At 38.9% G+C, this 16,743-nt stretch overlaps 1 long non-coding RNA gene across 1 annotated transcript; it reads right to left on the bottom strand.

The window, feature by feature from the left end:
* Nucleotides 1–10,445: 10,445 nt before the first annotated feature.
* Nucleotides 10,446–16,365, bottom strand: LOC141548525 (uncharacterized). The gene is made up of 3 exons (XR_012483989.1): nt 16,224–16,365; nt 15,713–15,765; nt 10,446–10,606 (listed from the first exon to the last, which is right to left on the bottom strand). It is a non-coding gene; the product is annotated as an uncharacterized LOC141548525 (long non-coding RNA).
* Nucleotides 16,366–16,743: the final 378 nt, after the last annotated feature.

Here is a 16,743-nt window from a genome sequence, read left to right on the forward strand (position 1 = left end):
AATTATTAATGATCTGGAACATTACTGATAATTTGACTTTTAAGACCTCCATATTCTAGGCCGTTAGGTAGTGCAGTGGATAGAGCCCTGAGCTTGGAATTAGGAAGATTAATCTTCATGAATTTAAATCTGGCCTCAGATTTTTGCCAGCTGTGTAACTGGGCAAGTCATACTTGTTTGCCTCAGCTTTCTCATCTGTAAAGTGAATTGGAGAAGGAATGGCAAACTATTCCAGCATCTTTACCAAGAAAACTCCAAATAGAGTCACAAAGAGTAGGATACAACTGAAAAAACTGAACAATTAACTATTCTTGTTAACTAAGTCCTATTGTTACTTCCCTGCAAATACTATCAATGCCCACTAAATCTGGTAGGACAATGTCCACGCTACCCTGGTAGCTAGGGTATTAATTAATCAAATCAAATTGTAATCAATATAATCAAATTGCAAGATAATTTGAGGTGGAGGAGAACAGTAACAACAGCAGGGGATCAAAAAAGACTTTCATATAAGAGCTTGTACTGGGCACCGGCCATACAAAGATAGAGGATACAAGTCCTCCTCAAGCAATTTACAGTCTAATAATGGGTTAGGGGGAAGAGGAAAGGAAGACAATTATACAGATAGCTCCTCAAAAGACACAAAAGAACTTCTCACCTAGTAAGATTTCATAGATAACCAAAATATGTGAGAAAGACGTCAGAGATGAAAAACAAAGAATTTTTTGAGGTCAGAGTGGGGGAAAACTACAATCATTAAAAGCACAATCCAACGTTCCCTTCTCATTCCCCCTTATTTTGACCACTTTTCGCAAGAACCAATTTTTCATTTGTTTCAAAACAAACAAGTGAAGCTTCCAAAATGCTGGAGAAATGAGCTGAGATTTAAAACACACATACAAGTGATTTTGCAAAAAAGGTCCCATTAATGCCCCTATGACGGGCACCAAGGTGGACAAGAGCCACTGCCCTCACCTTCCACACTTGGGTACAAACCATTCAGAATGCCAGGCAGATACTGGGGATGTGGTTTTCTCCTCATTGTCTAATTGACAGAGAAAGAAAAAAAATCCTTTTAAAACCTCAACCCAGAATTTTAATTAAATTGTAGCCTGTGGCACCGTACAAACACATTAAACCCCAATACAGTGGCACATGGTTTATTTGATGGGTTCCCATCTCGGACTAGCTGGAGCTGATATAATTAAATGTCTCTGTGACAAATGGACTTCTCCAGCAGTTGAGCAGAATTGTTCTTGCCTTAGGTTGGGTTTATTTCTCATCCCCCACCCCAAATCATCACACCCTACTTGTGGTCGACTTTTAGCATTCACATGCTTTAAATGGAGACTTCTGAGGAGAATGGTGCCATTGAAGCATCAGAAGGCCACACACAGTCTTTCCTAATCCTGTCTCATCCCATAGCCCTTTATATTGTAGACCATGTAGACCATCAGGGGTTTGGGATGAATACTATCATACCATAAATGGATTAGTTGGAAGCATTTCCCAGACTCAGGAAGCTTGAGAAAATTGATGGGGCCAACATTTTGGAGGAGAGAAGTGGTTTCTACAGTTTATATTCCCACAGTTTCAATGACTCCTTTTGGGCAGATAATTCTCAAAAGGTCCTTCTCCAGCCCTGACCTCTTTCAGAGTTCCAGTCCAATACTTTCAAATGCCTGTTAGGAAGCTATATTAGCTTGGCCCATAGCTACCCTCAAACTCAACATAACTGAAGACAAATATCCCATTCTGTACTCCCTCAAGTGCGCTTCTGATACTGAGTGACCGTAGGTAAATCACTGAACCTCACTTTCCCCATCTGTAAAATAGGGGGGAAATCATGCTTGTAAATACCTACTTTACAGAGTTATTTGAGAAGCAAATGAAGTAACATGTTTAGGGTGCTTTGGTAACCTTAAATTGTTATTTAAGTGATTATTTTTACTAGTGTTTTTTTTTTTTTTTTTACTAATTTTTACTAATTTTTTTACTAATATTTGTTTAACTGAATTTAGATTGTATACTTCTACAAAGAACTTGCTATGATCCTCCCAATTACTTCAGTCTCTACTATGGTACTTGGTGATTTTTTTTAATGCAAAAGGAAGAAAAGGTGAGGATGGGGAGAAATATATAAGAAACATGCTTGAGGAAGAAGGAACGAGAGAAGCCAAAAGCTTATAAATTACCAAGAAGCCTCATGCCTCTCTATCAAGGACATTTTTCTTCAAAAAAAGGTTTACAATTGCTGGAAACGAAGAGTAACAGAAAACGCCATAAAGAATGAGATAGATGATATTCTGATAGAAGAAAATATGTTATTGGTATGGGAGTTATCTCTTATTTATCTATCTGTGTAGAGTCCGATAGTTTGCTTTTCAGAAGATCAGAATTTATGTAAAAAAAAAAACCAAGAAGAAAGAACAATAGTGAGAAAAATATGTGCAGATAATTGAAACAATTTAAGGCTAAATTATTTAAATCAGTACAGCCTTTAGAAACTACTACTGGGAGTAGAGGTTTGAGTACTTGCCCCACCCAGGTCTTCCCAAACTTGTAGTTGTAGAATTCATTCAGTGCTAGGAGAGGCTGGTTCTAGTTAGAGGGAGTAAGAGTTCCCTTTCTCACACTCTTGAGCTCATTAAAATGACCACCCTGGCATTTCAGGGGCAATTTTATTCATAACTTAAGTTATAGCTTTATGTCTGGTTCTCTCCAAAGAGGGGGAAATCAACATAAATTGGCTAACTGGCCATCTTACATGGTCAGAACTGCTAAACATGGACTCATGTCATGTATTAACAAAACAATTTGAACAGATTCAATAACTTAACAGATAACTAGTTTCTTTTTGCTAGGAGATTGAGAGTCCCCATCAGATCATAAAGCAGTTTGAAATCAGTTAGATGATATTTATTAAGTACCTACTATGTATACTGTGCTAAGTGCTAGAGATACTAAGAACTATTTCACATTTCATCTTGCCTCGTATCAGCTCTGATGGTAAAAACAGGTCAACCTTAGCTTCTCTCCTAAAGGTGGTGGCAATTCCCTTCAAAAATACTGGGTTAGTTGGTAAAGATTCCTTTTATACTGCCATTCAGCATAATATCAATCAATTATTCTGGTGGATATAGTTATTGCCATCATGCTGGTAGCCAATGCCAACTTTTCAACTCAAAAGATCACCTACTTAAAGAAAAGAAGCATAAAATAGGGGCAGGAAGCCCCATTCCAGCCTCAAGCAGGATGTGTTCATGGCCACATGGAGCCAGGTGAAAGGATGGTCATCTTTTCTCCTATTTGACTCTTGAGACAAAGCTTAAAATATGCTTCATACTTCCCAGTTGGAAAGGATGAGAAACTCAAAGAGCCTGGTAACTTGCTTTTATGTTTCCCCTAGGTCATCAGCAATTCTGGCTTAGCAACCAATTAGAAGACTTCATGTATAGTGTAAGCCCTTGATTAATAAGTCACACATGGCCATAAACCATTCTAAGTCCCTCCCTCCAAAAGCTTCTATGAGGTCAACTGGAACTAGACAGGGATTATGTACATAAGCTAAAGGAATAACCTCTCTAAGCCAGTTCACCCATGTTACATAAGTAATTCCCCAAAATGGGAAATGGACAATAGAAATAACATTAATTTCTATTAATTAATTTCTACAAGAAAGCCAAAAGAACATATAAGATATCTTATTCAACAGACATCTGATTTTGTCAACTTAGAGAGGTGAGCCTGCCAAAGACAACACTGGGTTAGAATACAAATTCATTTCTAAATCCTTACCAAGGATGATAGATGATTATGAACAATATCATCTAATAAAACTGAGAGGAGCAATGGGGGTTAAGATCAATTTAAAGGAAGCTTGGCAAAAGATCCAATGAAACAAAGTCATCCCAAAGGCATTCAAGGATAAAAATCAAAGAAGGACCATAAACAGAAGAAAAATGGAAAAGCTCTGCAAAAAACAAAACTCAAAACATTTCAACAAACTGGCTTTTCCTATCAAGTACAGTGAAAATATTACACTTGGATCCCAGCATCAATGCGCCAAATTGTTTGTACGGCAGATAGAAATGACTAAAAAGAGCAAAGACGGGAAAAGCTATTGAATCAGACCAAGAATATATAGAGGAAATCCATGCTGGAGATGCTGCAATTGTGAGAGTATTGAGGGAGCACCATAAATGTATCTTATGAGAATCATCTATCCAAGAATGAAGCACATCCTTGAAGAGGGCATCAATTGGAAATAAATAAGCTTTTAGGGGAAAATGTCAGCAATGGGATTCATCTTTATCATATCACAAGCTAGAAATACAAATAGAGAATGTAAGATCCCCTTGTGCCAACTGCTTATTGATTATGAAAAAGCATTTGATTCAGTACAACAAAAGACCACCTTACAGATCCTTTTACAATAAGAAGCCTCCCATTCCCAAGATCATTCAAGATTCCTTGGAAGACATAACAGAAATCTCCCTGGCCAATGTCCACCTGATAATAAACATCAAGCATGGCATAGAACAGCTTTCAAAACTCTACATCACAATCTGATGCAAATATGTAGTCGGGTAGTTAGGCAGTCAGGAAGCAAACACTTCTTAAGTGCTTACTATGTGCCAGGCACTATGCCAAGTGCTGGGAAGACAAATATAAGCAGGAAGAAATAATGTCTTCACCATAAAGGTCAGGGACATTCTGTATTCTGACATTCTAATGAGGAAAGACAGCAAAGAAAAGGAAGGTAGGACAGACTAGGCAAGAAGGTACCCAGTGAGGAGAATGATGGGAAAGTCCATGAGGATTGTACAAACCCAAACGATAGTATTGTAATAAAATTGGCAAATAAGTGAGAATGTAGACAGTTTCTAAAGAAACTGAGACGGCTTCTGTGACCTAATGCAGAATACAGAGAACAGAATTTATATAATGAGAAGACAGTATGGAAAACTTTGTAATAAAATTGGCAAATAAATAATAAAATAGACAGTTTCTGAGGAAACTGAGAAGGTTTCTATGGACTAATGCTGAGTATAGAGAACAGAATTAATATAATGGCAATATCATTAAAGAGAAAAAGACTTTCAAACTCTGATCAATGAGATCATAAACCCTGAATCCAAAATAATAACAGCAGTTAACATTTATATAGTGATTTACAGTTTGTTAAATAATTTATCTCTGTCTTTTTAAATTTTCACAACAACCTTGGGAGGTAGGTGCTGTTATTACGGATTTTATTTTTTTTAAGAAGTTAAATTAATTAATTAATTAACAAAAAAGAAAAATATATAAGGGCTGACTTATTGAAGGGAGGAAAAGGCATATAGGGAAATATTTAGGTGACAAAGCCAAAATATAACAATATTTTTAAAATTAAAAACTGAGAATCACTAGCCCATGGAATCCAGCACTGACTTTCAAGTAAGACTCTCATAGCTCAAAGAATCTGGGTAACTTTAGAACTTAGTACAGACTTTCAAAGTCACTCTGATTTGGGGCAAAACTGCCTGCCAGCCAGTATCAACTGAGTATTCAGAATTACTCACCCTTCCTCTCCCTTCCCCGCCAAGGAAGTATCTCCCCAGATCATGGCAGTGTTTTCAGAGTTTTAGTAGTGGGCTCTTTTGAGAAATTCTGCCAGAATCCTCTGTTACTGAGTGCCTTACTTTCTGGAGTAGATCGTTCAGTCTCATCACAGCCAAGTATTCGAGGGGTAAGCAATGTCTCCCTGGGAACAGGGTATAAGAGCCAATGGATTTGTGAGTTCAGGAAATCCTGCCATGTCAGTAGGTCAAGGGCAAGAGGGAGTCAGTTGGAGCAGTTGAAACCATGTCAACAGCTAAGCTGTTGCCATTTCAGATTGTGGTTGAATGATTATGCAGCTCTGGGAATTAGCGATTGGAGTCTATTCTGGATTTTTCACTGACTCACAGAATTGGAGCTGGATCTAACCTCTCTATGCCCCTTTTCTCATCTGAAAATTGAGCTATAAACACTTAACTATTTGAGCCTCAATTCATAATGAAGCTCAACCAGACACATGAAGATGATAGTGACAAGAGAACAAGTCTTGGACTCCAAGCAACACTACTGATTGATAGTCTCACAATGAGCTGAGCCACAAGGAACACGCACAGTGCCACTGGTGCTCCTTTCTTGATGACTATTGACTCCAAGGCCAGTGCTCTATCCACTGCAGCACCACCTAGCTGCTCCCTGGATGACTATTAAAGAAGTATTTGATTTAGTCGAGCAAAATGAAGCCTTCCCAGCTCTCCTCCAACAAGATATGTATCTCCTATGCAGACATAAAAGTGATATGAGCCTGCTTAAAAGATGCCATGGAGATAACTTCATTTGATGACATCTATCACTGTAAGCACCCCATGAGGAATAAAATAGGGTAATACATACCAGTCAAAGGTGTCAGCCACTGTCATGGAGCATGTCCAGTACAAAGTCTAAATGATAGAGGGATTCTTTGTGGATAATGAGGTATTTTGCATGATCTTATTTATAAATGGCATCATGCTATCATGCTGACTGCATCAAATCCTGAAATAATGCAGAACTTCCTGGATGAGATCCATAATCATTCAAAAATATTTGGTCTAATCACCTACCTACACACACACACACACACACACACACACACACACATGAATGAAGAAAACATATCATCCAGACTATAATATAAACTGCAGTGGCATGGAAATGCCCATAAAACTGGTCTCCTAATGTCTTTCTTTTGGAGATAGAGAGTAAAATGGACTCAGAATTGGACAAGAAGAAAGCAGGTGAACCACATTTGGAGGACTACACAGCATTTTCAATGACCCTGAGTTTCTCCCTGAAACAACTATTTTTTTGGTTTTTAATTTTTATTGCTCTTTTTCTATTTATATTACCTTCATTTCTGAAAAAATCCTTTTGTCTCCTATTTCTTATAACTGGAGAACAAAAGAAAGATGGGGAAAAGTGGTTTAGCAAAACTAAGCATACATCAACCAAGTATGACAGTACATGGAGTATTCCACATATATTGTCCCTCACTACTGCAAACGAGAGGGAAATACATTTTCTTATCTCTTTCCTTGAAGCCAAGCTTGGCGATTACAATTCCATAGTATTCAGATGCTTTTGTGTTGTTCTTTTCATTTAAATAATTATAGTCATTTTATATATCATTTCCCTGGTTCTTCTTGTTTCATTCTATGTTGTTGCTGTTTGTCCTTCGTTCCTAAAGAGGACCATGACACCAGGGAGGTGATGCCATGAAATGTAATGAATTGGACTTAAGTGATTTAAGCTTCAGTTTTTTGGGTTTTTTTCTCTAGAGCCATCTGGGTCTAGTGACCACATATAAATCAGGAAGACTGGAGATGGCCTGGGATGCAAATAAGTTCATATACAGATTCTCAAGCTTCTTGGAAATCTTCATATTCAATCACCTTCATTACACATAGAATAGTACAGTAATATTACATTATATTCACGTACCGCAATTTGTTTTGCCATTTCCCAACTAATGAACATCTACATTGTTTCTACTTCTTTGCTTCCATAAAAAGTGATGCTGTGACTTGTTTGAGTCATATGGGATCTTTGTTTGTGTCTTTGACCTCACTGTGTCAAAGGCCCATATTCTTCTGACCGGTTTTCTTCTAACAATGTGATAGGGCCACAGAATATAAAATAATTCAGTCTCAGAAGAGCTGAAGTTTCATGTCAGACAAAGAACAATGGAGCATGCTGGGAATGAGGAGGCTGGAGCATATTACCAATGAAGAGTTGCAAAGGAGAAGCAGTCTAAAGAATATTGTCAAAGAAATTTATGACTAGAAAAGTCACACAGGGAGAGGGGGAAATAAATTCACGTTGGCTTATGGATAACTGGTGGGGAGCCGGTACAGTTTTTATGGTGCCTATAAAAAGTCAAGCTATGTACAGCAAGGCCTCTCCAACACTGCACTGACTCTGTGGAAAATACACAGGTGCAGGAGAACAGAGATCACACAGGATGCAAAGACTTAGGTGAGTTGAGAATGGGGACAGAGTACCTCCATGGCTTTGTCAAAGTATCACAGTGTCCTCAACTAGGCAGGGACAGACACTTCCACTGAACATTTCTTAAATACACGTATACCCAAACACATCAAAATCCAGCCTCAAATGCTAGCTGTGTGACCCTGGGCAAGTCACTCAACCTGTCTGCCTCTGTTTTCCCATCTGTAAAATGAGCTGGAAAAGGAAATGGCAAACCATTCCAATTTCTCTGCCAAGAAAACCCCAAATGGGTTCATGAACAGTTAGGAACAACTGAAATGACTGAACAAGGACACTGACAACGACTTATACCCAGCACTGTTCTAGGAGGTAAGGGAAGGACTGTACAACGCCAGGTACAACATAACTATGAACTAGCTTAATACAAAGAAAGACTTCGCCATGATTGTTCTTACCCTGAAGAACTTTTCCATAACAAGAATTTGCTTTCATCAGACAATAACCCAAACCAGGAAGCAGTGGACCCCCAAAATAAATTAGAAAAGAACAGTCTCATAAAAGCCTGGAGATGAGATTACAATTAACTGAAATGAATCATAACCATTAAGGATAAGAGAAAAACAAAGATTATACCTGAATTCTTTTAAGTTACTATAAGATCACATTCTGCTACTCTAAATCACAGGGCAAGACAATTCCATGATTAGTGACAAAATATGAGTGCTATAGACATGAGGACTTTGAGGAGCATTAGAATGTTCTCCTGCCTTCATTGGAAGAGGAAATCTAGAGCTGGACTTGCAAGATGGGGGAGAAGGGAAGGAGAAGGGGGTAACTCTTTAGAAGAGGGAAGGACAACAGTCATGGGCAAAGCTTGTTGGGGGAGAATAGTCGAAGGTAGAACTTGGTCATATTACTTTCTCTCTGTGTGCCTCAGGTTCCTCCTATGTGGAATGAGGAGATTATATTTGATGATCTCTCAGGCACCTTCCAGCTTTTCCATTCTCCCTCCAAGCCTCTACATTATTATCAGGTGTATTTTAGTAGATTTTTCCCAAATTTAGATGAGCAAAGCCTCTGTAGGTCTTGGGGACCCCTCTGGAACATAGAAAGAACATTGCTAAAAGAGACCCTGGGTTAAAAGAAGGGCAGGGTTGTGAAAATAGGATCTGACTCACTCTACTAAGGTAAAGTGGTCAACCTCCAGAAATCACTGGCTGGAAATATAGCTTCAAAGCAGTCAAATTCATGGATGACAAAACCCAAACAGGTGAATACAGAAAGGGACGGTGGTTTGGAAACCATTCCTTCATTGGCCTTAGAAGTTGATCACTATGCTCTATGATCTCTATGCAGTCCACATGACTTTTTGGTGCCCAATGAGAAGCCAGAATCCTGTCTGGGTGGCCCCTGGCCCTGGTTTGGCCTAGGGCTTCTTACTCTGAAACCAAGACTCACAACCACGCATGACTCAGATTTCAAAGTGATACAGTTACATTCAAGTGGTGAACCTCTTTTGTTTGCTCATTCAATGCTGCTTTTAGTCTCAAATAAGGCTTTAAAAAAACAGGCTTGTGTCTTTTTTAAATTAAAAAAAAAATATTTATCATGTGTGAAACAGGAAATAGCCATAGCCAACCGCAAAGTCAGAATCAGTTCAAGCATTGCAGCCTCAGGACCACTTCCTACCTCTGGGTCTGGGTCTATAGCTATGCAACGCTATGAGCTCACTCTGCTGAGGCTATCAGGGTGAGACTGCTGCAAATAGGTAAGGCAGGTTTTCTGCTTGATAGCCAAAGACTTGGGTCATTGAATGTGGAGGAGGCTGGCTGGAGTCAGGTTCCCAAAGTAACTACTGGAAGAGGGCATTGATTCTAAATAACTCCCTGGGTCCCACAATTGCTCTCTTTTTCCTCCTTCCAACAGCACCAGCTGCTGCTACCTTAGTCAATAGGAGAACAGGGCTACAAGGTCCACCCTGGGGAGAAACTCTGCTCCCAGGGCCTGGATAGGATCTGAGATTTAGAGATGGAAGTGACTTGGGATGTTTCCATTTTAACAATAAGAAAACTGAAGCTTAGAAAGATGAAAGGCCTTGACCAAGGTATGCAGTTAGTAAATTATAAGTTCAAGAATTAAACTCCAGCTATCCTCCCACTGTGTGCCCATTGAAATCCCCCCTTTCTGGGGCTCCCAGGCATCCTAGTCATGGTTTGGCCAGAATTCCTCACCATAACTTCAATGAAACTCTCATTACAAAATCAGTGAATCAGAGTTGGGAAAGACCTTAGAGGATATTTGGAATAACTTGTGTCTGAACAAAACTTGTCTCCACCATGCCCCCAACAAGTGTTCAACTGACCTCTGCCTAATGATTCTCAGGAGGAGGTGGGAACCCCCCCCCCACTTACCAAGGCAGTCCTCTTCCACAGTGCTTGACTTCTCCAAGGTTTTAATTCCATATCTCAAGCCTAAGTATGTCTCTTTACCATTTCCATTCATCCTTCCTTGCTCTGTCCTCAGAGGTCAAGCAGACCATGTCCAATCTCTCCTCTGCCTCGTAGCTAAAATAGTGATCCTAGGATTAAAATGATAAAATAATCATAATAAAATGATAATAAATGTTGATAAAAATAATAATAAAATGTCAGAACTATCAAAAAGGGAAGAATCCATGACCAAACAAGATATAGAGAATATTATGAAATACAAATTGGATAAGTTTGATTATATTTAATTAAAAAGGTTTTGCACAAACAAAACCAATACAACCAAGATTAGAAGGAAAGCAGAAATCTGGGAATAGCCAATGAGATAAAAGCCTTATTTTTCAACTATATAAAGAAGTGAATTAAATTTCTAAGACTACAAATCATTCCATTATTGATAAATGATCAAATGATATGAATACACACTTTTCAGATTAAAAAATCAAAGCTATCTACAGGCATAAGAAAAAATCTTCTAAATCACCTCTGATTGCAGAAATGCAAATTAAAATAATTCTGAAGAATTACCTCACAGCTGTTAGCTGTCAGACTAGCTAACATGACTAAAAAAAGGGAAATGATAAATGTTGGAGATTATTGGGAAAATTGAAACACTAAGGTATTAGTGGTGGAGTTGTTAACAGATCCAACTATTTTGAAGAGCAATTTGGAACTATGCTCAAAGGGCAAACGGACTGTGTATACATACCCTTCAATCCAGCAAAAGCATTACTAAGTGTGCATCCCAAAGAGATCATTACAAAAAGGAAAAGGACCCACACATGCAAAAATACTTATAGCAGCTCTTTTTGTGGTGGCAAAGAATTGGAAATTGAGAGGATGCCCATCATCAATTGGGGAATGGCTGAACAAGTTGTAGTATATGAATGTATAATGGATACTATTGTACTATAAGAAATGATGAGCAGCTGTTTTTCCGAAAAACCTGGAAAGACTTGCACGAACTGATGCTGAATGAAGTAAGCAGAATCAAGGAACACTGCATACAGTAAGAGCAACAATGTGTGATAATCAACTATGAAAGACTTAGCTGTTCTCAGCAATGTAGTGATCCAAGACCATTCCAAGGCACTCATGATGGAAAATGCCATCCACATCCAGAGAAAGAACTATGGAGTCTCATTGCAGATTGAAGTATACTATTTTCACTTGATTTTGGTTTTGGGTTTTTTCTTTCTTGTGGTTTTTCACTTTTGTTCTGAGTCTTCTTTAGGAACATGGCTAACATGGAAATAGGTTTAGCATAATTGTATATATACAACCTATATCAGATTGCTTGCTGTCTTGGGGAGGAAGGAAGGGAGGGAGGGAGAAAAATTTGGTGCTCAAAATCTTGCCAAGATCTATGTCAAAAACTATATATATAATTAGGAAAAAATGAAATACTGGGTTTTTAAAAAAAATTAAAAAGAATTAGAAGGTACCCTATGAACCATCCAGTACAATCTCCTCATTCAACACAAAGAACATGAGACCCCAGTAGGGAAGAGACCTGTTCAAATTTAAACAGAAACACAAGAGGTCTGAGACTAGACCTTTGGCCTCCCAACTTCTATGCCTTCAATTGGGTTCAGAAAGATACCTGTATGTCCTGCTCTACATTCCACATAACTCCCTCCCTCAACCCACACACAGAATATAGGGCTAGAGGGGGCCTGAGAAGTATTGAGGCACATTTACTGTTGAAGTTGATGATAATAAAGATAACTATTCCTTACTGTACAGTGCAGGAGAATCTCAAAATCTATGTAGGCTCATGACATATGAACATAATAGAAAATAAGTGTGCCATGAGAAATAAGGAAGAACTTTGAGAGAACCCTGGGAAGACTTCTATGACCTAATGCAGAGAGAAGTGAACAGAATCATGAGAACAATGTATATCAATGCAATGACCAAGTAGGCCTGCAAACAATGAAGTGTGGTTATCTCATAGGTTCTTATTAAGTGCTAATGAGATAATAAGATATTAGGTTCTTACTAAGTGCTAAGTCAGTACTTGACAATTCTCTAGTTCTGGCTGCTTTCATTTTCCCCTGGAGACCCACAGTCCCTTGAGAGCCAGCGGCCAGCTGCCTTTGAGCCCTGCTTCCAGAGCCCAACTAGAGAATTGTCAAGTACTGACTTAGCACTTAGTAAGAACCTAATATCTTATTGTCTCATTAGCACTTAATAAGAACCTAACATGATAGTCTCAAGAGAAGTGACAGTCTCAAGCTGCAGAAAGAAACACACATTTTTGGACATGGGCAATGCAGACATTTGTTTTTCTTGCTTTTTATATAATAATGAAAACTGGTATTTTATAGAAATAAGATTTGCAAAGTACTTTGTATGTTATCTCATTTGATCCTCCTGAGCTCTGTATTATTATATTATGTATATTACATATATAATATGCATATATATTATTATACGTATTTATTACAATGGTTTTGTTTTTATTTTTTCTTAGGAGGTAGAAGGGAGGAAAATAAATAGCCATTAACTGGAAAAAATAAAATCTGTGTGTAGAAAAAGACCAAAAAAACAGTCCTAAAGGAGTTAGATGGAAAAGAAAGTGTTGATGCATTCTCACAGAATATAAGGTCCCTGAAGGCAGATTCATTTTTTGTCTTTATATACCTAATGCCAGAAACAGAACCTGTATCATTGTGGGTCCTTTATCTATTATTATTGAATTGAATTGAAATATAGACAGATGCTCAAAGAATAAGATCATAGGAAATCCTTCCCTGTGAAAATAATTGTAGAGACAGAACCTAAATCCATGTGGAATACAAAACCCTTCTCTAAGTTCTGAGTAGCTGATCAAAGGTAGTCAGTGTACATGTTGTACTCTGAACATCTTTGCAGGCATCCTGGTACAAAATAACATGAAACCTCAAAGTGGGGACAATTCTCTTTCAAGAGAATTTAAATAGCACCAGGTTAACATTAACCCTGATCTGGAGCCCCACAGTCTTTTCTATAAGGTAGTAGACATGAACTCAGGATGCCTGGGGGATCAAATCCTTCCTCTGACATTGACCTACTGTGAGACCATAGGTAAGTTTCTTACCTTCTATCTGCCTTAGTTTCCTCAACAATAAAACAAGAGACTTACATCAACTGTTGCTGAGTGAAATGAGCAGAACCAGAAGATCACTATACACTTCAACAACAATACTGTATGAGGATGTATTCTGATGGAAGTGGATTTCTTCTACATAGAGAAGATCCAACTCACTTCCAGTTGATCAATGATGGACAGAAATAACTACACCCAGAGAAGGAACACTGGGAAGCGAATGTAAATTGTTAGCACTACTGTCTATCTACCCAGGTTACTTATACCTTTGGAAGCTAATAATTAATGTGCAACAAGAAAATTGGATTTACACACGTATATTGTATCTAGGTTATATTGTAACACATGTAAAATGTATGGGATTACCTGCCATCGGGGGGAGGGAGTGGAGGGAGGGAGGGGATAATTTGGAAAAATGAATTAAAAAAAAAAAACAATAAAACAAGAGAAATAATAGCTTCTATCTCCCAGAGTTGTGAGGATTGAATGGGATAATATTTATAAAGCATTTAGCCCATCTGGTAGACACTTAATAAATGCTTATTCCTGACCTGCCCCCTCTTCTTTCTGTGATCCTTTTGTTGTTGAGACTTTTCAGTCATGCCTGACTCTTCCACAAAGTGCTATACATTTCTTAGGTATTATTATTGTTTTTTATTCTAAGCCCAGCCCCTATCCTGGATACTTGTATCCCTTACTTCTTGAGCAATGGATTGTTGTTTAGTTCTTTCAGTCATGTCCTCCTCTTAGTGTGGGACCTCTATTTGGGGTATTCTTGGCAGAGATACTGCAGTGGTTTGTCATTTCCTTCTCCAGTTCATTTTACAGATAAGGAAACTGGGGCAAACAAGGTTAAGTGACTTACCTAGGATCACATAGCTGCTAAGTTCATCAAGTGCAGTAAAATGAGTCCTCCTGTCTCCAGGATTAGCACTCTAACCATCTAGCTGCTGCTCGTACCCCCACCCCTAGCCATATGACCCTGGGTAAGTTTTAAAGTTCTTGTAGAACTTATCTAACTAAGAGCTGTAATGCATGTGTCATACACTGCAAACCTTTGGGTTTACTAATTACTAAGAGTATTATTCAATTGTGATTTACATGTGAACCAAGCCAAATGCTCTAGTGTCATCTGGGTGACATCACTGGCCAGTTGGACCAGATGATGTATGGGAACAGCAGGGCAGGGGAGGAGAACAGGGAGGAAGAGCAGGATGGAGACAGAGAAGGCATCCACAGTAGCATATGACCTGGTGCCCTTGTGGTTCTGTAAGTCCTGCTTCCAGGGAACTTGATGGGGAACTCTGAATTTGGATGGCTGCCCAATAAAAACAAAACAAAACAAAAGGAAAAAAAAAACCAGGCAGTATCTGCTGTCTATCAGTCTGCCAGGTACTGTCTGATTAGGAAGTTGTTCTGGCAGCACTCGATGCTAGGAGCAATGAGCAGATCTGGGGTGTTTCCCCATGCTCCTTTCCAGGTCCTCACTGCCAGGCCTGGCCAATGGCATAACAAGGCCATTGAGTGCAAACTCGGTAATTCCTCAGGGGGGTACTGAAATGCAGAGTGGGCCAGCTGCCATAGAGATCAGGTGGCTATTAGGGGAAACACCCTCGCTTTTAGGGGTGCATCCAGGCAGTAATAGGCAGCTCACTGTTCACCATGTAGCTGATGATGTCATATAATCTGACACAACTTGGCTGGACTTCTAACAGTAGGGCTCAATAGTGTTTCTGGCCTTCCTGAATGAGATGAAATCTCTTCCTTTTGTTTCTCAAGAACTGTGAAGGCCCTTGCTGGAACTGGAGAAGCCAATCCTAGCTCTGACTTACTAGCTGGGCAGTACTGGGACTGCCAGTCAAGTCTCTCTGAGCTTCAGGAAATTCTCTCAGACAAGTTACAGACTGCTTGAGATCAGCATTGGCAAAAGGAGTTTCCAAATTAGTAAAATGACACATGATATGTCACATTATCGCACATAATGCCGTAAAAATGGCACATAAGAGCTTGGTACCATACCAAAAGTCCAGGATTTTATAGTTATAGGGCTGAGGTCATAGTTTATCCGTTTCAAGCTGGAACAAATCCTGGCTCTGCCACTTACCTCCTCTGTTGTCTTGGTCAAGGCATTTGATTCCCTGGGCCTCGGTTTCCTTCCTAGAAAGTAAAATACAGTGACCGACATGAATATTTGTTCTTTTTCTTACTTGAGGTTAAGAAGTGGAGATCTGTGCATGCTTTGCTCTCCTACCTTAGCTCATAGAGTTTCCTGTCATGTGAATAACTCAATACCAGTTGGTGGACATGGGCCTTCTTCCTTAAGTTTACATTTCTCCTCAGGATGTCATCCAAATATTTCTATTTTTGGTCCCTTTTGCCCCAGAAAACCAAACCAAAACTTTCCAGAGAATGATTCCAAATAGCTAATGCAAGTGCATTAGATGCAGATCTGAACACATTACTCCCCCATTCAGAAGTTTTCAGTCTTTTGTATGATTTTTTATATTTATTTTATATAAATATATTTTATATATATTTTTTATGATTTTGATATGAAGTTTTCAGTTTTTTGTATGATTAAGTTTCAAGTCCTCCAACAACTGGCTCCTACTTACCTTTGCAGCTTATTTTCCTGTTACTTCTCTTCACATGCTTTTCCTTTCAGTCAAACTGGCCCAAAAGGATTTCCTCTTCCACCCTTCTGCCTCAGCTCATATGGAGAATGCTTCCCTGTTCTCCCTCATCACGTGTGCCTCTTAGAAGCTTTCAGAAAAACAATTTCACATTTTTAAATTGTCCTTTTCTTTCCCCAAGCTCTGCCTTCTTGAGAGAATAAAAACCCCTTGAGGGCAAATGCGGGTTGGTTTTTGATCTTATATTTCCAGGGCCTTGCACACAGTAGGTACATAAGTTTGTTGGAGTAAATGGAGCCACTGGAAACCAAGATTTCCAGGCACAGCTCACGTGGGGAGTCCAGTGTTTTCCAAGTAATAATAATGATAATAGAGACTGCTCATATAGCACTTCCTCCACGGCCAGCAGCATGCTAAGCACTTTACACTTATTATTTCATTTAGTTCTCAACTTGGGGAGATAGGGGCTATCATTTTACCAACGAGGGGTGAGGATTCTGGG

This window comes from Sminthopsis crassicaudata, chromosome X (genome assembly GCF_048593235.1).
Source record: "Sminthopsis crassicaudata isolate SCR6 chromosome X, ASM4859323v1, whole genome shotgun sequence".
Taxonomy (NCBI): domain Eukaryota; kingdom Metazoa; phylum Chordata; class Mammalia; order Dasyuromorphia; family Dasyuridae; genus Sminthopsis; species Sminthopsis crassicaudata.